The sequence below is a fragment of the Myxocyprinus asiaticus genome, chromosome 3 (genome assembly GCF_019703515.2).
Source record: "Myxocyprinus asiaticus isolate MX2 ecotype Aquarium Trade chromosome 3, UBuf_Myxa_2, whole genome shotgun sequence".
Taxonomy (NCBI): Eukaryota; Metazoa; Chordata; class Actinopteri; order Cypriniformes; family Catostomidae; genus Myxocyprinus; species Myxocyprinus asiaticus.
Genome location: NC_059346.1, coordinates 13,160,936 through 13,175,828, shown reverse-complemented (window position 1 = coordinate 13,175,828; position 14,893 = coordinate 13,160,936).

The following is a 14,893-nucleotide window of genomic DNA, read 5'->3' as shown; positions in this document are numbered from 1 at the left end:
CTGTAATGTCTGTAACGTCTCAAAACATGAATAACCAACACTCCTAGAAACATAAACAATTTGATGGAAAAAAAAAACGGACTTTCTATAGCTTAGTGTTTCACAACGTAGTCTCGCTGTCCACATACAGTATGTGGACATAGTTTTTTTTAGGAAAACTATTTGCTCTAGAATTGTTATTTTGTTTCTTTTATTTATTTTTTCTTTATTATTAGGTGCTACTAAACTCAAGTATGAAATGTCCTCTCACTTTCAACTGCTTTTATTTTCAGCAAACTTAACGTGTGAAAATATTTGTATGAACATAAAGATTCAATAACTAAGACATAAACTGAACAAGTTTGACAGACATGTGACTAACAGAAATGGAATAATGTGTCCCTGAACAAAAGGGGGGTCAAAATCAAAAGTAACAGTCAGTATCTGGTGTGGCCACCAGCTGCGAATGAAGTACTGCAGTGCATCTCCTCCTCATGGACATGCACCAGATTTGCCAGTTCTTGCTGTGAGATGTTACCTCACTCTTCCACCAAGGCACTTGCAATTTCCCGGACATGTCTGGTAAGGACCTGCCTTACAACAGGCCTACAAGCCCTCAGTCCAGCCTCTCTCAGCCTATTGCGGACAGTCTGAGCACTGATGGAGGGACTGTGCGTTCCTGGTGTAACTCCGGCAGTTGTTGTTGCCATCCTGTGCCTGTCCCGCAGGTGTGATATTCGGATGTACCAATCCTGTGCAGGTGTTGATACATGTGGTCTGCCACTGTGAGGACGATCAGCTGTCCTTCCTGTCTCCCTGTAGCGCTGTCTCAGGCGTCTCACAGTACGGACATTGTGATTTATTGCCCTGGCCACATCTGCAGTCCTCATGCCTCCATGAAGCATGCCTAAGGCTTGTTCACGCAGATGAGCAGGGACCCTGGGCATCTTTCCTTTGGTGTTTTTCAGAGTCAGTAGAAAGGTCTCTTTGGTGTCCTAAGTTTTTGTAACTGTGACCTTAATTGCCTACCGTCTGTAAGCTGTTAGTGTCTTAACGACCGTTCCACAGGTGCATGTTCATTAATTGTTTATGGTTCATTGAACAAGCATGGAAAACATTGTTTAAACCCTTTACTATAAAGATTTGTGAAGTTATTTGGATTTTTAAAAAATTATCTTTAAAATACAGTGTCCTGAAAAAGGGACGTTTCTTTTTTTTTTTGCTGAGTTTAGTTACAAATCAAAAAGGAAAAGTGAAAATGCACACAGCAGTCACATGGGGGTTTCAGGAGGTTAAATAACACAACTTCAGTTCACACTTCTGTCTGGTAATATCTTTATGTCCACTTTTCATGTGTCTTTGATAAAAATGGCTTTTTAACAAAAATGACACACTGATATGGTAATAACTGAGTTGGAAATGTAAGAATTTGAAACACTTTTCAGGGTCTGTCAGGATAGTGTGTCTCTTTATCTATATTTACTGTAGGTAAAATATGTAAATTGATTTAGTTGTCTTGAATAAATATTTTATACTTTAATTCAGCAATAGTTGAGATTCATGACTGACTGTGAATGTGACGGATGGACTAGTTACGACCTGTTTTTTTCTTTTTTTTTTTTTTTAATAGCTGATGCCTTGGAAATAGGTTATTTTATAGCTGTGACTTACTGGCTTTATTGGACCATGTTGAAGGATGAAACCTCCCTCACCTTCATTCCAATGTTTACCTTGACGCAGAGAGGTGATGTAGTTTTTTACACACAGTAAATTGGTATTTACAGCTTTATGTTGTAGTAAAATTGGTACAGTTACATGTAAATGTTGAGGAATGGTGTCTGTTTAATGATCTCATAGCTCAGTAAGGCAGTCGGAAGCTTGCCCCACAACACCAGAACTAATCTAGCATAAACCAGTAAACTGGGTCAGGGGGAATACCTTGGTAGTATCGAGTTTGTAAATTTGATTTAACCAAGGTTGTGTCCAAAATGAAAAGTGTACATCTAAACAATACTTCAATGGATAAAATAGAAGAAAGCACCATACCACAAAAGCTGTGCTGTGACTTTTTCAGTTTTCTGGCGATTGCTACTGTACAGAGGGCATATCAGTCTATCATGTTATTAAATGCCCTCTTAGCTAAATGAGTGGCCCTCTTTTTCAACTACTCAAGGTAAACAAACTTGCCGTTAGCTGGACAAAACGGTCTGATTGTAGACCTGCAGTGTGTAGCCAAGCTTAAAAAAAGAGACTATTCTTACATAATTGGGATCTTTTGAGAAAGGCTACTGCACAGGCGTGTAAGAAGACCAACTACCTAGGGAGTGTTACTGCTAAAAATGAATTCCACAGTGGTGTGCAAAAAATAATGCACAGGCCAAATCTATTAAAAATGGTAACATTGTTGCTAGGGAAGTTTTTTTTATTTTTTTATTATTTTATTTTTTTAAGATGTTTTTGTTTTTTTCGCTTTGAAAAAAAGTTTTATTCTGCACAGTATTTTGCTCACAACATCATTCTACAGAACATGCAGTTGTCGTGTAGTTGAGGGCATACATAAGCATTTGCCTTATGTCCACCTATTTTTCTAAGGATGTTGCGTATGTCACTGGGCATCAAATGCTCTCAGCCTATAACTGTTCACTATGAGAAACAAAGGTGTTCTTTTTTTTCAAGTTAATGACACGAGTCATGAAATGCAATTCAATTCTAAATTAGAGCTTACCATATAATATGTAAATACCACAGTTATTTACCTTTCCCTGTAATGCATATTTCACTCACTCAGGGGCTGGCTCTGATTATCACACAGTTAAGAGATTCCTACCCAAATATGTCTATACCATTCCCAGATTAAATGCATGAGTCTTAATTTAAATGAAATGTAGCAACGATTCATTAAGTTCATGATTTATGCAATGAATCTTTCTTTTTTAAATCCTTTTTTTCTCCCTCCAAAACCTTCTAATTTAGTAGAAAATGTATGAGACTATTACTTCTGGCCCCAGTGTTGTAACAACATCATTAATAAAGATGACTTTTCCACAGCAAATCATTAAATTACACAGCTTTTATTTTAACAAACAAAAATAAACTATTAAAATAACCATGTAAAAGAAAAATGCTAAGGCAAGCATTACTATTGCATATTATTGCACACACTTAGGGTCAAGGCAGGAGTGGCTAATCGGGAAGATCGGGAGAATTCCTGCTGGGCCGGTCAAAAATTGGGCCGGTTAGGTCCGCATGTTGATTGACAAACTTTCATCATATATCGCATAACAATTGCCAACAGTCCGTAACATCCGGTATTTAAAGGATCAGAACTGGGTTCTGTATTATAGCGGACGCAGTCTGTATTTTATCATCTCACACCCAAACAAATGAGAGAGTAGCCTGTGAGAGACGAAACTGATGTTGCGCCGCTTCACTTGACAGCGCGGGAAGGATCACGGAAGATCCATCGAGAACAGATAGGCTACTAATAGCTGAATGGATGAACGTGCTTCAGGTAGCCTACAAGATCATCACAAGTTTATTACTGACTGAAGTCTCACAATCTCAATCAATTAATCTCTGAAATCCTCTTCCCTAGCAGTGCAGAATGATAATAGCAAAATTATTTATTTTTTTGTGACAAAATAACAGAATACTTAAACGAATACAGATGCAACAGCACAACACGGTACGAAAATAATGGGACTTTACAGCTCTCAGAAGATTAAACTAAATGAAACAAAATGCAGAGAGTGCCTTCAATGTTGTATAATGCGATAAAACTCTCTTAAAGAGACAGTAACCATTTTGCCTTTGTCCTGAACATTTACATTCCAAGTAAAAGAAAAAGTACAAATGTGTTATTTTTAGTCTTTTATTTCACTCTTATCTTTGTAAAATGGCATGTTTTTGAATGGCATGTAAAAATGTAAAAACAATCACTCAACCTTCATTGTTTCACTGCATCTGTTGCTATTTTAATTATCTAAAATACAAAGCACTGACCATTTAAAGTGTGAGCCTGTACATCTTGAAATAGTTATAAACAGTTACAGTTCTACAGTGTTATGTGCCTTCAAAATAAACTTAGTTTACCCAAAAATGAAATTTCTCTCATCATTTACTCACTCTCATGCCATTCCAGATGTGTATGACCTTCTTTCTTCTGCTGAACACGAATTAAGCTTTTTAGAAGAATTGCTCAGTTCTGTTGGTCCTTTCAATGCAAGTGAATGGTGATCAGAACTCAGAAGGTACAAAAATCACATAAATGCAGCATAAAAGTAATCCATACAACTCCAGTGGTTTAATCTATGTCTTCAGAAGCGATATGATTGGTGTGGGTGAGAAACAGATCAATATTTAAGTCTTTTTTACTATAAATTCTCCTCCCTGTCCAATAGGGGGTGATATGCATATGTAAATCACCAAAAACAGAAGAAGAACTCTTAAGAGAGAAGAGCGCTTATGAAAGTGAAAGTGGAGATTTATAGTAAAAAATGACTTAATTATTGATCTGTTTCTCACCACTTCTCATTTACTTGCATTGAATGGACCAACAGAGCTGAGATATTCTTCTAAACATCTTCATTCATGTTCTGCAGAAGAAAGTCATACACAACTGGGATGGCATGAGGGTGAGGAAATGATCAAATATCCCTTTAACATTCACTTATTTTTACAACACATACAATGTAGTCTTATGACATAGTGAAAATCTTAGTGAATGCCGTTTGTGGTATAATGACATGGAGAGCTTAAATAATTTTCAAGTAATTGCATATGTTTGCTGTGATCTTGTTTTATTGTTATCATCTTCACCTCCAACCCCCCTTTTGGGTGTGGGCTGACTTGGACATGACATCCTGGGCTGAATATGAATCCCACTCTGGCCCTGCTTAGGGTAAAGGATATGAACAAACCACTGACTCAAACCGACACAAATACTATCCAATCTGGTCTCATAGAATCACATTACCTAGATTTTTGCAAAATTATTTTTATGTGGCTCGTTGTACATATGGCAGCAGTTCCCTTGTAAAATTAACACAACAGGTGCTTCATCAACAATGTCCTTTATTCACTTTCACACAAATCACGGGTAAAATGGCAGATTATTAATTAATAAACACTTACTTTTCGCCCTGTTTCTCACACGATGCTATCTTATGACATCAAAACACTTTTACTCACTAAAAGCCATATGACTTGTAATATATGATACATGACAAATGTGTTTTTCATGAAAAATGTGCTTTTTATTACACTATCGGTTAGGTTTAAGGTAGGGAGATCGGGTTTGTTGATTTAAAATTCGGTAGAGTATTAAATCTAAAAACCTCACCTGTTTGGAAGAAAATTTAACTAGCTTTTTGCACCACACAGTTGGGTTGCGTGTTATAGCTGAATTCGTACTAACGAAATATTGTGGTACCAAAATTTTTTTAAACAGTATGATATCATCTTGTTGCTAAATTTGGTACCATACTACAGTGTGGTGCTATTAGCAAAACTTTACGGGATGTGACATTTTTTAGAATAAATCAATGACAATTTGACAATTAATGAAATTCAAATCTTGATATGGCCAAGTGTGATCATTAAACAGCGGAAGGATGCCATTTAATTAAATAATATGCAGTCTGAACGCGCAGGAAGCTTCAGAATGAACGAGAGGTGCTGCTGTGCTCCGTGTCATACTTCACACACACATACGCAAACAGATCGCACTTGATGCACATCATGTGGTGTGTTTAATGTATGAGCCTCTGTGAACACTCACACAAACTCCTCCTGTGCTGTTGTAATGATCCTACTTCCCACTTCTGAAATGGTAATTACGAGTACGTCGTGTTCAACTGCTTTGTTATTGGAAAGAACAGGAAACATGGATGACGCCATGTTCATTCATACATATTTCTTGAGGAACTTTTATTTTGACCCCATAATACATATTACTCAGTTAGCTTGCTGACGATAATGGAATTTTGGTCAAATACAAGCAGTGTAAAAATGCACAATATGCATAGAATGCTTGCTGAAATACATAAATGAATATGACCAAAAATGCAAAGGCTAACTAGCTGTATTTAGAAATTTAACAAAACCTGTCATTCAGTACAGAAACTGTACTCAACTCCACCATGTTGAAAGTTTAGGACTCCTCCCATCTCAGAAACTCAGGTATCAAAATTATCTCCACAGCAGGAACTCATTGCTCCGTAAAAATACAATTTCCACCAAAATAAAAGCTCTGTTTAACTGGATGCATGAAATTGAAGACATTACGACAGAAAAATCTTACCATTGTGTAGAAAAGTGTAATATTCAAAGTAATTGCAATCATTATACTAATAACAATAATTTAATAATTAATGGTTTCATTATTATTATCCTAATTATTTATAATTATTATTATTACAAAAAAGTTTACTGAATATCAACACACTGTGATTCAGCCGTAGCAGCCTTGTACCACAGGTAATCAGATTTTTTTCATGAATGTTTTCGTTTATATTTTAAGCTCTGTTTTATTTGACAAAAAAAAAAAAAAAAAAATCCTATTTTTTGTGAAAAAAATATTTTATTTTATTTGATTAAAGCTATATTTATTTATTTTATTAAACACTGTTTTGATGATAACATTTAATTAAAACATAAGACATGGAAATTAAATTCAAAATGCAGAATTTGCAACTGCAAGACATTATGAAGTTCTATTCTGTGTGATTTCATCAGTAATTTGAGGCTATTTATTTGTTGCCGAAGTATCGATTTAGTATCTATACAGAGGTACTAGGGCTGGTATCGTTCCAAAGCAAAAAACGGAGCAACCCTACTAAACAGTGGACATTTAATCTTGGAACTGCCAAGCTACGAGTAAGAAACCACGTAATATCATTTTGCAAAAATGTTGCCACATAATTTTTTTTTCGTGGGATCTGGTTGATGATATCTCAAATAATGTGGCTTGTAGAGGAGAGGTGTGGCGTTACTTTTCTAAGTGATCAGAATTAAAACTTTCACCTGTCTGACTATAAAACGAGTGAAAACAAAATCCATAGACTTGCATTAAAGTAGTGACTCAAACCATATCTAGGTACCAGACAACCTTAGAGAACTGGGGTTGGGCTCTTTTGACTTGGCCCGTTAAGCAACCAACTAGCAACCACCCATAAGCCCTAGCAATCGCATAGCAATGCTTTGACAAGCACCCACAACACCCTAGCATCGTGGCAGCGAGTTTTGCACGGCCAAGTACCATTCACATTTTCTTAGGACAATGTAAAAAATATAGTTATATATTTAGTATTTATATGTGGCATATACAGATATCTTCCATCTCGAAGCATGCAGTGGAATTCATTTAAATGTCATCCGGGGAATACCTGAGAAAATCATAACCTGTACCTTGAACAGAAAAATTAGTTTTGACCTACTGATGTTATATAATAAATGCCATTTTCCTGCATTTCAGAAAGACGCCCCTGTTTCATGTGACCCAGTGCCTTACTGTGATCTTTTAAAACTATCTGTCTGTCTGTCAGAGAGAGAGAGAGAGAGAGAGAGATAGAGAGAAACAGAGCTTCAGATATCAGAGTGGATTTGGCATCTCCCTCCTCTGTCTTTATTCCTTCTGAGAAAGACAGAGAGCGAGAGATAAAGGTTAAGTGACAGGGCCAGTCTGCATAGATATTTCAATGAAAAAAGTGAATCAGAGAAATAGATGGGGGAAAAAACAGAAATCATTGGAATTCTTTGACCAGGACACAAGGCCGTAACAGTGCTGTTACGTGTGTGTGTTGAGGCTGGATAAGCATGAGATAGATGACGTGGTGAAGTGTGTGTGACAGGTTGGTAGGTGTGGGTCCGTCCACATATGTGTGTGCAGGAGAGTGAGACTTTTGTTTGAGCGGGTGCCGATCCCATCCATCTCACTTAGCGAGCACACATCCACATGTCATAGTCAGCGGTGTGGCAGTCTGCCCCAGAGGCCTTTGTGAGAATCTGATAAACACATCCGGTGGGGACCCACGCACCCACGTGTGTGCATCTGTCTGTCCTGCCAAAGTCATCAGGGCCACTAGAAAATAGCATTCAAATGGCATCAGATGAAACGTCTGTTCATGGAACGCTAGAATATTCATTCATTAGGCAGGTTTAAAATGATAAAAGACTTCCTGCAATTCAGACTTCTCAATCCCTGCAATCTATCTCTCATAGACCAAACATGTGATATCTTTATCATTAAAAACCAAATGAAATCAAAACTGGCAAAATGTACTTTTATAAGGAATACACTTTTAAAATGTGTAGTCTTTCTCCTCTGGGAAAATAGATTAAAAAAAAAAAATATTAATTACACATAATGCAGTACACAGATTTTTGTTCAGTTAATTGCTCCCTAGATTGAGAATTTATCTGCTCCTAATACCACCTGCAACAGTAAACAAGTCTATTGGATTTAAAAAAAAAAAAATTTACATTTAGAAACATACATCAACACAAGAAAAGAAAACTGTACCTGTCAAGTGACTTTATGGGGTTCTTTAATGGGGTTGTAAATACTGATCCAGTTTGGCTCGATACAACGTCATATAGAGTTTGACCGATTAATGCAATCATTTTCACCAAATAATCGGCACCAATAGCTGTTTTTGTAAATATAAAACACTTAATTTGGTGAATACTTACTTACTTGGACAGAGCATTGTAATGGAGCCAAGTCACCGTCACCGTCACTGTTTAGGTACTAATTCACAATTATTTATATGGGATCATATAAATGGTTATTTACATAACCTTTATTGATTGTTGAGTTGGTGTTGATTTTGACTGACTGTGTCTTTAGAGAAAAGGGAAAAAATCTGTTTTTATATAATACCAGAATACAGGACATTTATGACAAGTGATTGCTGATGTGATTGCTAAACTATTTTGATGAATGATGATCTACTGTTGAAGAATTACTGCTCATACTGCTTTTATTAACTCATACTGTATTATGTTTATTTATAGTGATTATATTGTAATACATTGTTGATGATTGTAAGAGTGCATATTTTGCTTCCTTTATGGGTTTTTTTGCTAACTGGAAGCACAGACATTTCAAAATAAGAGCCCCCCGGTATTTTTCAGTCTAGTTTTATGGTTAAAAAGTCCCTTGTTGTAAATCTCAGTGTTTTTTTGGTGATTATTGGGATTTTGGTTGCACAGTAAACTTTATTCATTTTGGATTCTATGTCTTTGCCCATCTCAGAAAGGAAAGATTATGAACATTTATTAACATGTAGTAAATAGATTTAAAGAGCACCTATTATGGTTTTTCAAATATTACCTTTCATGTAGTGTGTTATATAGCTGTTTGTGAATGTAAAAAAGTCTGCAAAGTTTAAAAAATCAAAGTGCACGACAAATGGAGTTATTGACTCGCAAAAGAAAGAACCAATTCTGAACACCTGAAACGAGTCGTCAGTAATTCCAGACTTACTTCCTGTACTAACCTATGTAATTTGGTAACAAAAAACCCGCTTCTGGTCTTAATTGGCTGCTCGCAAACAGCTTTGGCCCACCCTCAGACACTACACTAAGCGGTAGACCAATCACAACAGACAGGGACATCTGACCAATCAGAGCAGAGTAGGCTCTCTGAAAGGAGGATGAATCCTTTAGAACGGATCATTGAACGAGTCTTTTTTGACACTGGGAAAAAAAGGTAATGCTGCAATTTAAATTATGAGCAAATTAAAGAGTTTTTTGACCTTGGATGCATGTAAATCTATTGTATGAGACCTTTAAAACAAAATTAGGCACGTTTAAAAACCATAATAGGTGCTCTTTAAAAAAATCGGCCTGATTCATCAGCCTTTTCTGCCACCATAGATATTGGTATTGGCAAAACCCAATATCAGTGGATCTCTAACTACATGATCATCTTCAATTAAGCCGATCAGAGAAAGAGAAAAGCTGAGAGTGTGATTTTTTTTTTTTTTTACACATATGTATGTAATATGATGAACACACTCAAACTTTATGAAGGAGGATGCTAATTTCCTTCCTATTTGAAATACAAACACAATACATGCCACTAATTTACCATATTCCCAGCAATCTTATATGCATTTAGAGTCTGTGACAACTATGCTTATAGTTTAATAGCTGGCTATGCTGTAGATTAAACACTCACAGAGTAGAGACACATATTTGATACACCTACGCTATTTGCTTATCTGTTTGGATTGCATTAATACCCACAGATATTTTTATCTCTGATTGGCACTTGGTTTGTGTCAACAAAGTGCCATTAGTAATCAGCATGAAATGTTTGATGTTAAACAAACAAGTATGTTTCAGAATATTAAAAAAGATGTTCAGTGCTAGAGCTTCTCTAGGCTCCGGAAACCAGACATTTGACCACTGGCATAAAGTCTGCTCCACTTAGAACCAGAACCACCCACTAAGACAGGAAGAGAACATGACCACAGTTTTGTTTGACGTGTAAGGTAGATTGATCCTGAAATCAATGATACCATATTAATAGATCTGTGTGCAACAAAGCAATAACTCATTCATATAATGCCACAGAATTCTCAGTGAGTGGTTGTATAACACTAGAGAAATGCGGAAAATGTAGATTTTGTGATCAGAATTTCCGTCCATCCAAAAAGTTATAAGATATGCTCGAAGATACTGTTTAATTTCTAAGTGCCTCAAACAAATCTCTGTATCTACTGTATACAAGACTTGCCACAAACCTTGCAAACTTTGCCAAACCCAATGACCAGTTCTTCCTCAGACGTGCTCACTGAAGCAGCCCAGTACCTTGTAAAAAGGACTTTGTTTCCCCACAGACCAAAAAAAACCCACCTTGATTCCTGGAAAATGCATAGCAGCCAACCAATCAGAACAGAGCTTGCCAGATTTAGATAGATCTTGACATTGTTACGCAATACAGTGTACATAAAAAAACAAAAAACAAAGATTGTTTAACAGACTGTGGGTGGTCACCAGGGGCAGACTGGGAAGAGAAATCGGCCCTGGATTTTATATAGAAACCGGCCCAAAATTTGTTGAGCGAGGGGGGGGGTTTCTGCATATCGCGGTGCCATTCGGCATAACGTGGAATCCCGTTTCAGCTTATTGCCACCTGTTCGGCCCCATTTCGTGGTTGGCCCACTGGGAAAAGTCCCCGTTCTCCCTATGGCCAGTCTGCTCCTGCTGGTCACAGTAAAATTATCATATTAGTAGCATCACTTGTATTCGTCAGATGTATTTCAAAGCACTCTGTTGATTTGACTGGTTTTACCTGAGGTGCTCAGCATCCCCTGACTCCCTAATTTTCACTTCCTCACCATCTCCACACAACTTCCACAAACATCTACTGTACACTGGACCAGGAGCTCTCAAATAATGCCTCATCCTGTCCTAACCAGAGTAATTATGGTAGTTTTGAACTTGTTGAATAGGAAGGGTACAGCAGGGTAAAAGGCTCCTTAGATTTTATTTTCTCACTAAACACTAAATAGCAACAAAAACTACCTAAGCACTTTCCTAAACACCTGTTTGTCACAATGCACTGCAATTTTCCTGATCCATGAGATCTTTGTGTTTGTTGTCTGAAGCTTGAGTTTTAGGCAATTTGATCTAATTCTTTATATTTTTCTAAATGTTACAAATTTATGTATCTAATGAAAATCCCTGAAATTAACATATATTTTGAGACAAAATACATATTTATCATTTTAAGTTTGTTCAAGGTCATTAAAAAAAAAAAATAATAATTATAACTGTCCAGTAAGTGGACAGTTACTATAGGGGCTATAGGTATTGTTTTTTTGTTTTGTTTTTTAAGTGGGGGAATATATTTATTCTGAAAAATGCTCAAAGTGGGCTTTGTCACTCAACTGAGATTAATTGTTTATAGAATACTTGAGCTGTTACAAAATGCCAAATGTTTTTGAAATTAACAAGAACCCATGCACCCTTTTCTAAAGTAGTTATTTTGAGTAAGCATTATCTTAATTTGTTACTCAAAAAAGCAACTTGCTAATTCAAAATTATTTGCTTTAGTTGACAAATTTTGCCCCATAACTATTGCCCCATACCTACACAATATCACTTTAAACCTCCTAGGTGCCTTTTACCCCAAGTGTGTGGGCCTTTTTCTCCATTTGTGGGGTAAACGGCTCCCTCACCAAAAAACCAAAAAAAAAAAATAATAATAATTGTAATCAAAACAACCTTCAGTTATTATTTCTTTTTGCACAAATTATATTGCTCCATTAACATTCAATAATATATATATATATATATATATATATATATATATATATATATATATATATATATATATATATATATATATATATATATATATATATTTTTTTTTTATTATTTTTTTTTATTTTTTTTATCTGGATTCATTTTGTGACCTTAAAAAAGCAAAATCTGCCCCGTTGTTTCTGTTTGAGTTTTTCAGTATATTTAGCTTTTATTTTAGGTTTATTTTTAGTGTATTAGGGCAGCCAAATTCAATGTCTCATAGATAATTTGCCTGAGCTGGCAAAGTCGTAAGATATTTTTAGACTTAATTTGAAGGATTAAAATTTAAAATTGTGCTGTGTATCAAATATTAAAAGTAATTCATGGATATTTTTATTTGAGTTAGTTTCACTTTTTCTGATTTTCTTTCTTTTTTTTTTTTTTTTAGTTAACGAAAGTGTTTTCATTTAAGTTGTTTTCATTTACATTATGAACACAGGTTCTAAATGCCAACAACATCTAAAAAGCAACAACATCCAGCTCCAGCTTCTGGCCACTTTTATTGTAATTTCTCTCCTCTTCAATAAACGTCTCTTTGGGATACTTTCACTGCACTCACCATATTTCTTTATCCCCCGGCCACAATGAGTACAGCTGTGCCAAATGTCCTCCTCTATAACGTCACTAATTCCGTTCCCTCTTCTGCTAATCAGGAGATGAGAGTGTGTCAAACTGATTCGGTTTAATTGGTCTGACGGTAAATTTCTGATATGTCATGCCCAATTATTCCTTATTAATTTCCATTTTCAGTGACTCTGTGGTGCACAGCCCTCTCAGCAGCTGGTGTCAGAGTAAAATTGGACGGATTTAGAGATTTTCAGTCTTGTTACTCATCCCCTTATCAATATTTCATCTGGAGATTGGACACATCAGAACGACTTGAGGGGGAGAAATCATCTACTGCCATGTTTGCCTCACGTCAAACTCTGAGATTGGCTGTCTCAGATGCACAAATATTAAAACGTACAGAGTAGAAGAAATTATTGGAGTGTTGTGCTGTGGTTTTAATGAAGACTAATCCCTTTGTGATTATTTATCCCAATTCAATTGAGCTCAGCACAAAGGCTCAAAAAGACACCAAGAGATATCAAGATGTTGATGTGATGGAAGATTAACAATGATTTCTTTATTATCTACCTAATTGTGAGCACTGAACGCAATTAGATGGAATGGGTCTTAACACTGTACAGCAATCAATAGATAGCTCTGTTGCTAAATGCTGAAACTGTAGTTTGAGCATGTGGTTTGTGGGAAGAGTGCTGATTGGGGGTGGGGGTCTCTTGAGAATAAAATTATTGACACATTTTTGGGTTGTATAATCTAAAATCGGATATATCCCTGAGAATAAAGTGGAATATGCAGGTGAACTCAAGGATACATTGTTTACTTGCTAAGTGTTTTTTCTTTCAGTGATTCAGTTCCATTAATCTGGAAAACTATCGCAAATCCAGTGACTAGTTCTTTCTCAGAAGCACTCATTTTTGCAGTGCAGGAACTTTTAAACAATTTAGAAGTCTTTTGTAGACTTTATTTCCAGTCAAACAAATAAAAACCTTTGCACCTTGACAACAGGAAATTGTGTGTAGTCAACCAGTTAGACTGGAGCTATCCATTTTGAGAAACCTCTTTCCATTTTTTGTGCGATGTCCATCATTCGGTCAGTGAACGTGGGTGTGTTCTCTAAGACCACATAAACCCAGAGCTGAACCGAGTAATTCAAGTTTAAACAAATAATTAAGTACACTGTGTGCAATCATTGCGTGCAATGCATGACCTGATTATACACTGATTTTATATATATATATATATATATATATATATATATATATATATATATATATATATATATATATATATATATATATATATATATAATCAAAGTATATTTATTGATCACAATGTATAGTCAGAACATTAATAACTTGAAAAATTACTATTACAATTTGAAAAAAATGTTCAGAACTTCTTAAACTACTTCAAAGAGCTCTCATCAAAAAATCCTCCATGTGCAGCAATGATAGCTTTGCAGATCCTTGGCATTCTAGCTGTCAGTTTGTCCAGATACTCAGGTGACATTTCACCCCATGCTTCCTATATCTTGCCATAAATGTGGCTGTCTTGTCGTGCACTTCTCACGCACCTTACAGTCTAGCTGATCCCACTAAAGCTCAATGGGTTTAAGACCCATAACACTCTTTTCCAATTATCTGTTGTCCAATGTCTGTGTTTCTTTGCCCACTCTAACCTTTTCTTTTTGTTTTTCTGTTTCAAAAGTGGCTTTTTCTTTGCAATTCTTCCCATAAGGCCTGCACCCCTAAGTCTTCTCTTTACTGTTGTACATGAAACTGGTTTTGAGCAGGTAGAATTCAATGAAGCTGTGAGCTGAGGACATGTGAGGCGTCTATTTCTCAAACTAGAGACTAGAGTACTTATCCTCTTGTTTAGTTGTACATCTGGGCCTTCCACATCTCTTTCTGTCCTTGTTAGAGCCAGTTGTCCTTTGTCTTTGAAGACTGTAGTGTACACCTTTGTATGAAATCTTCAGTTTTTTGGCAATTTCAAGTATTGTATAGCCTTCATTCCTCAAAACAATGAT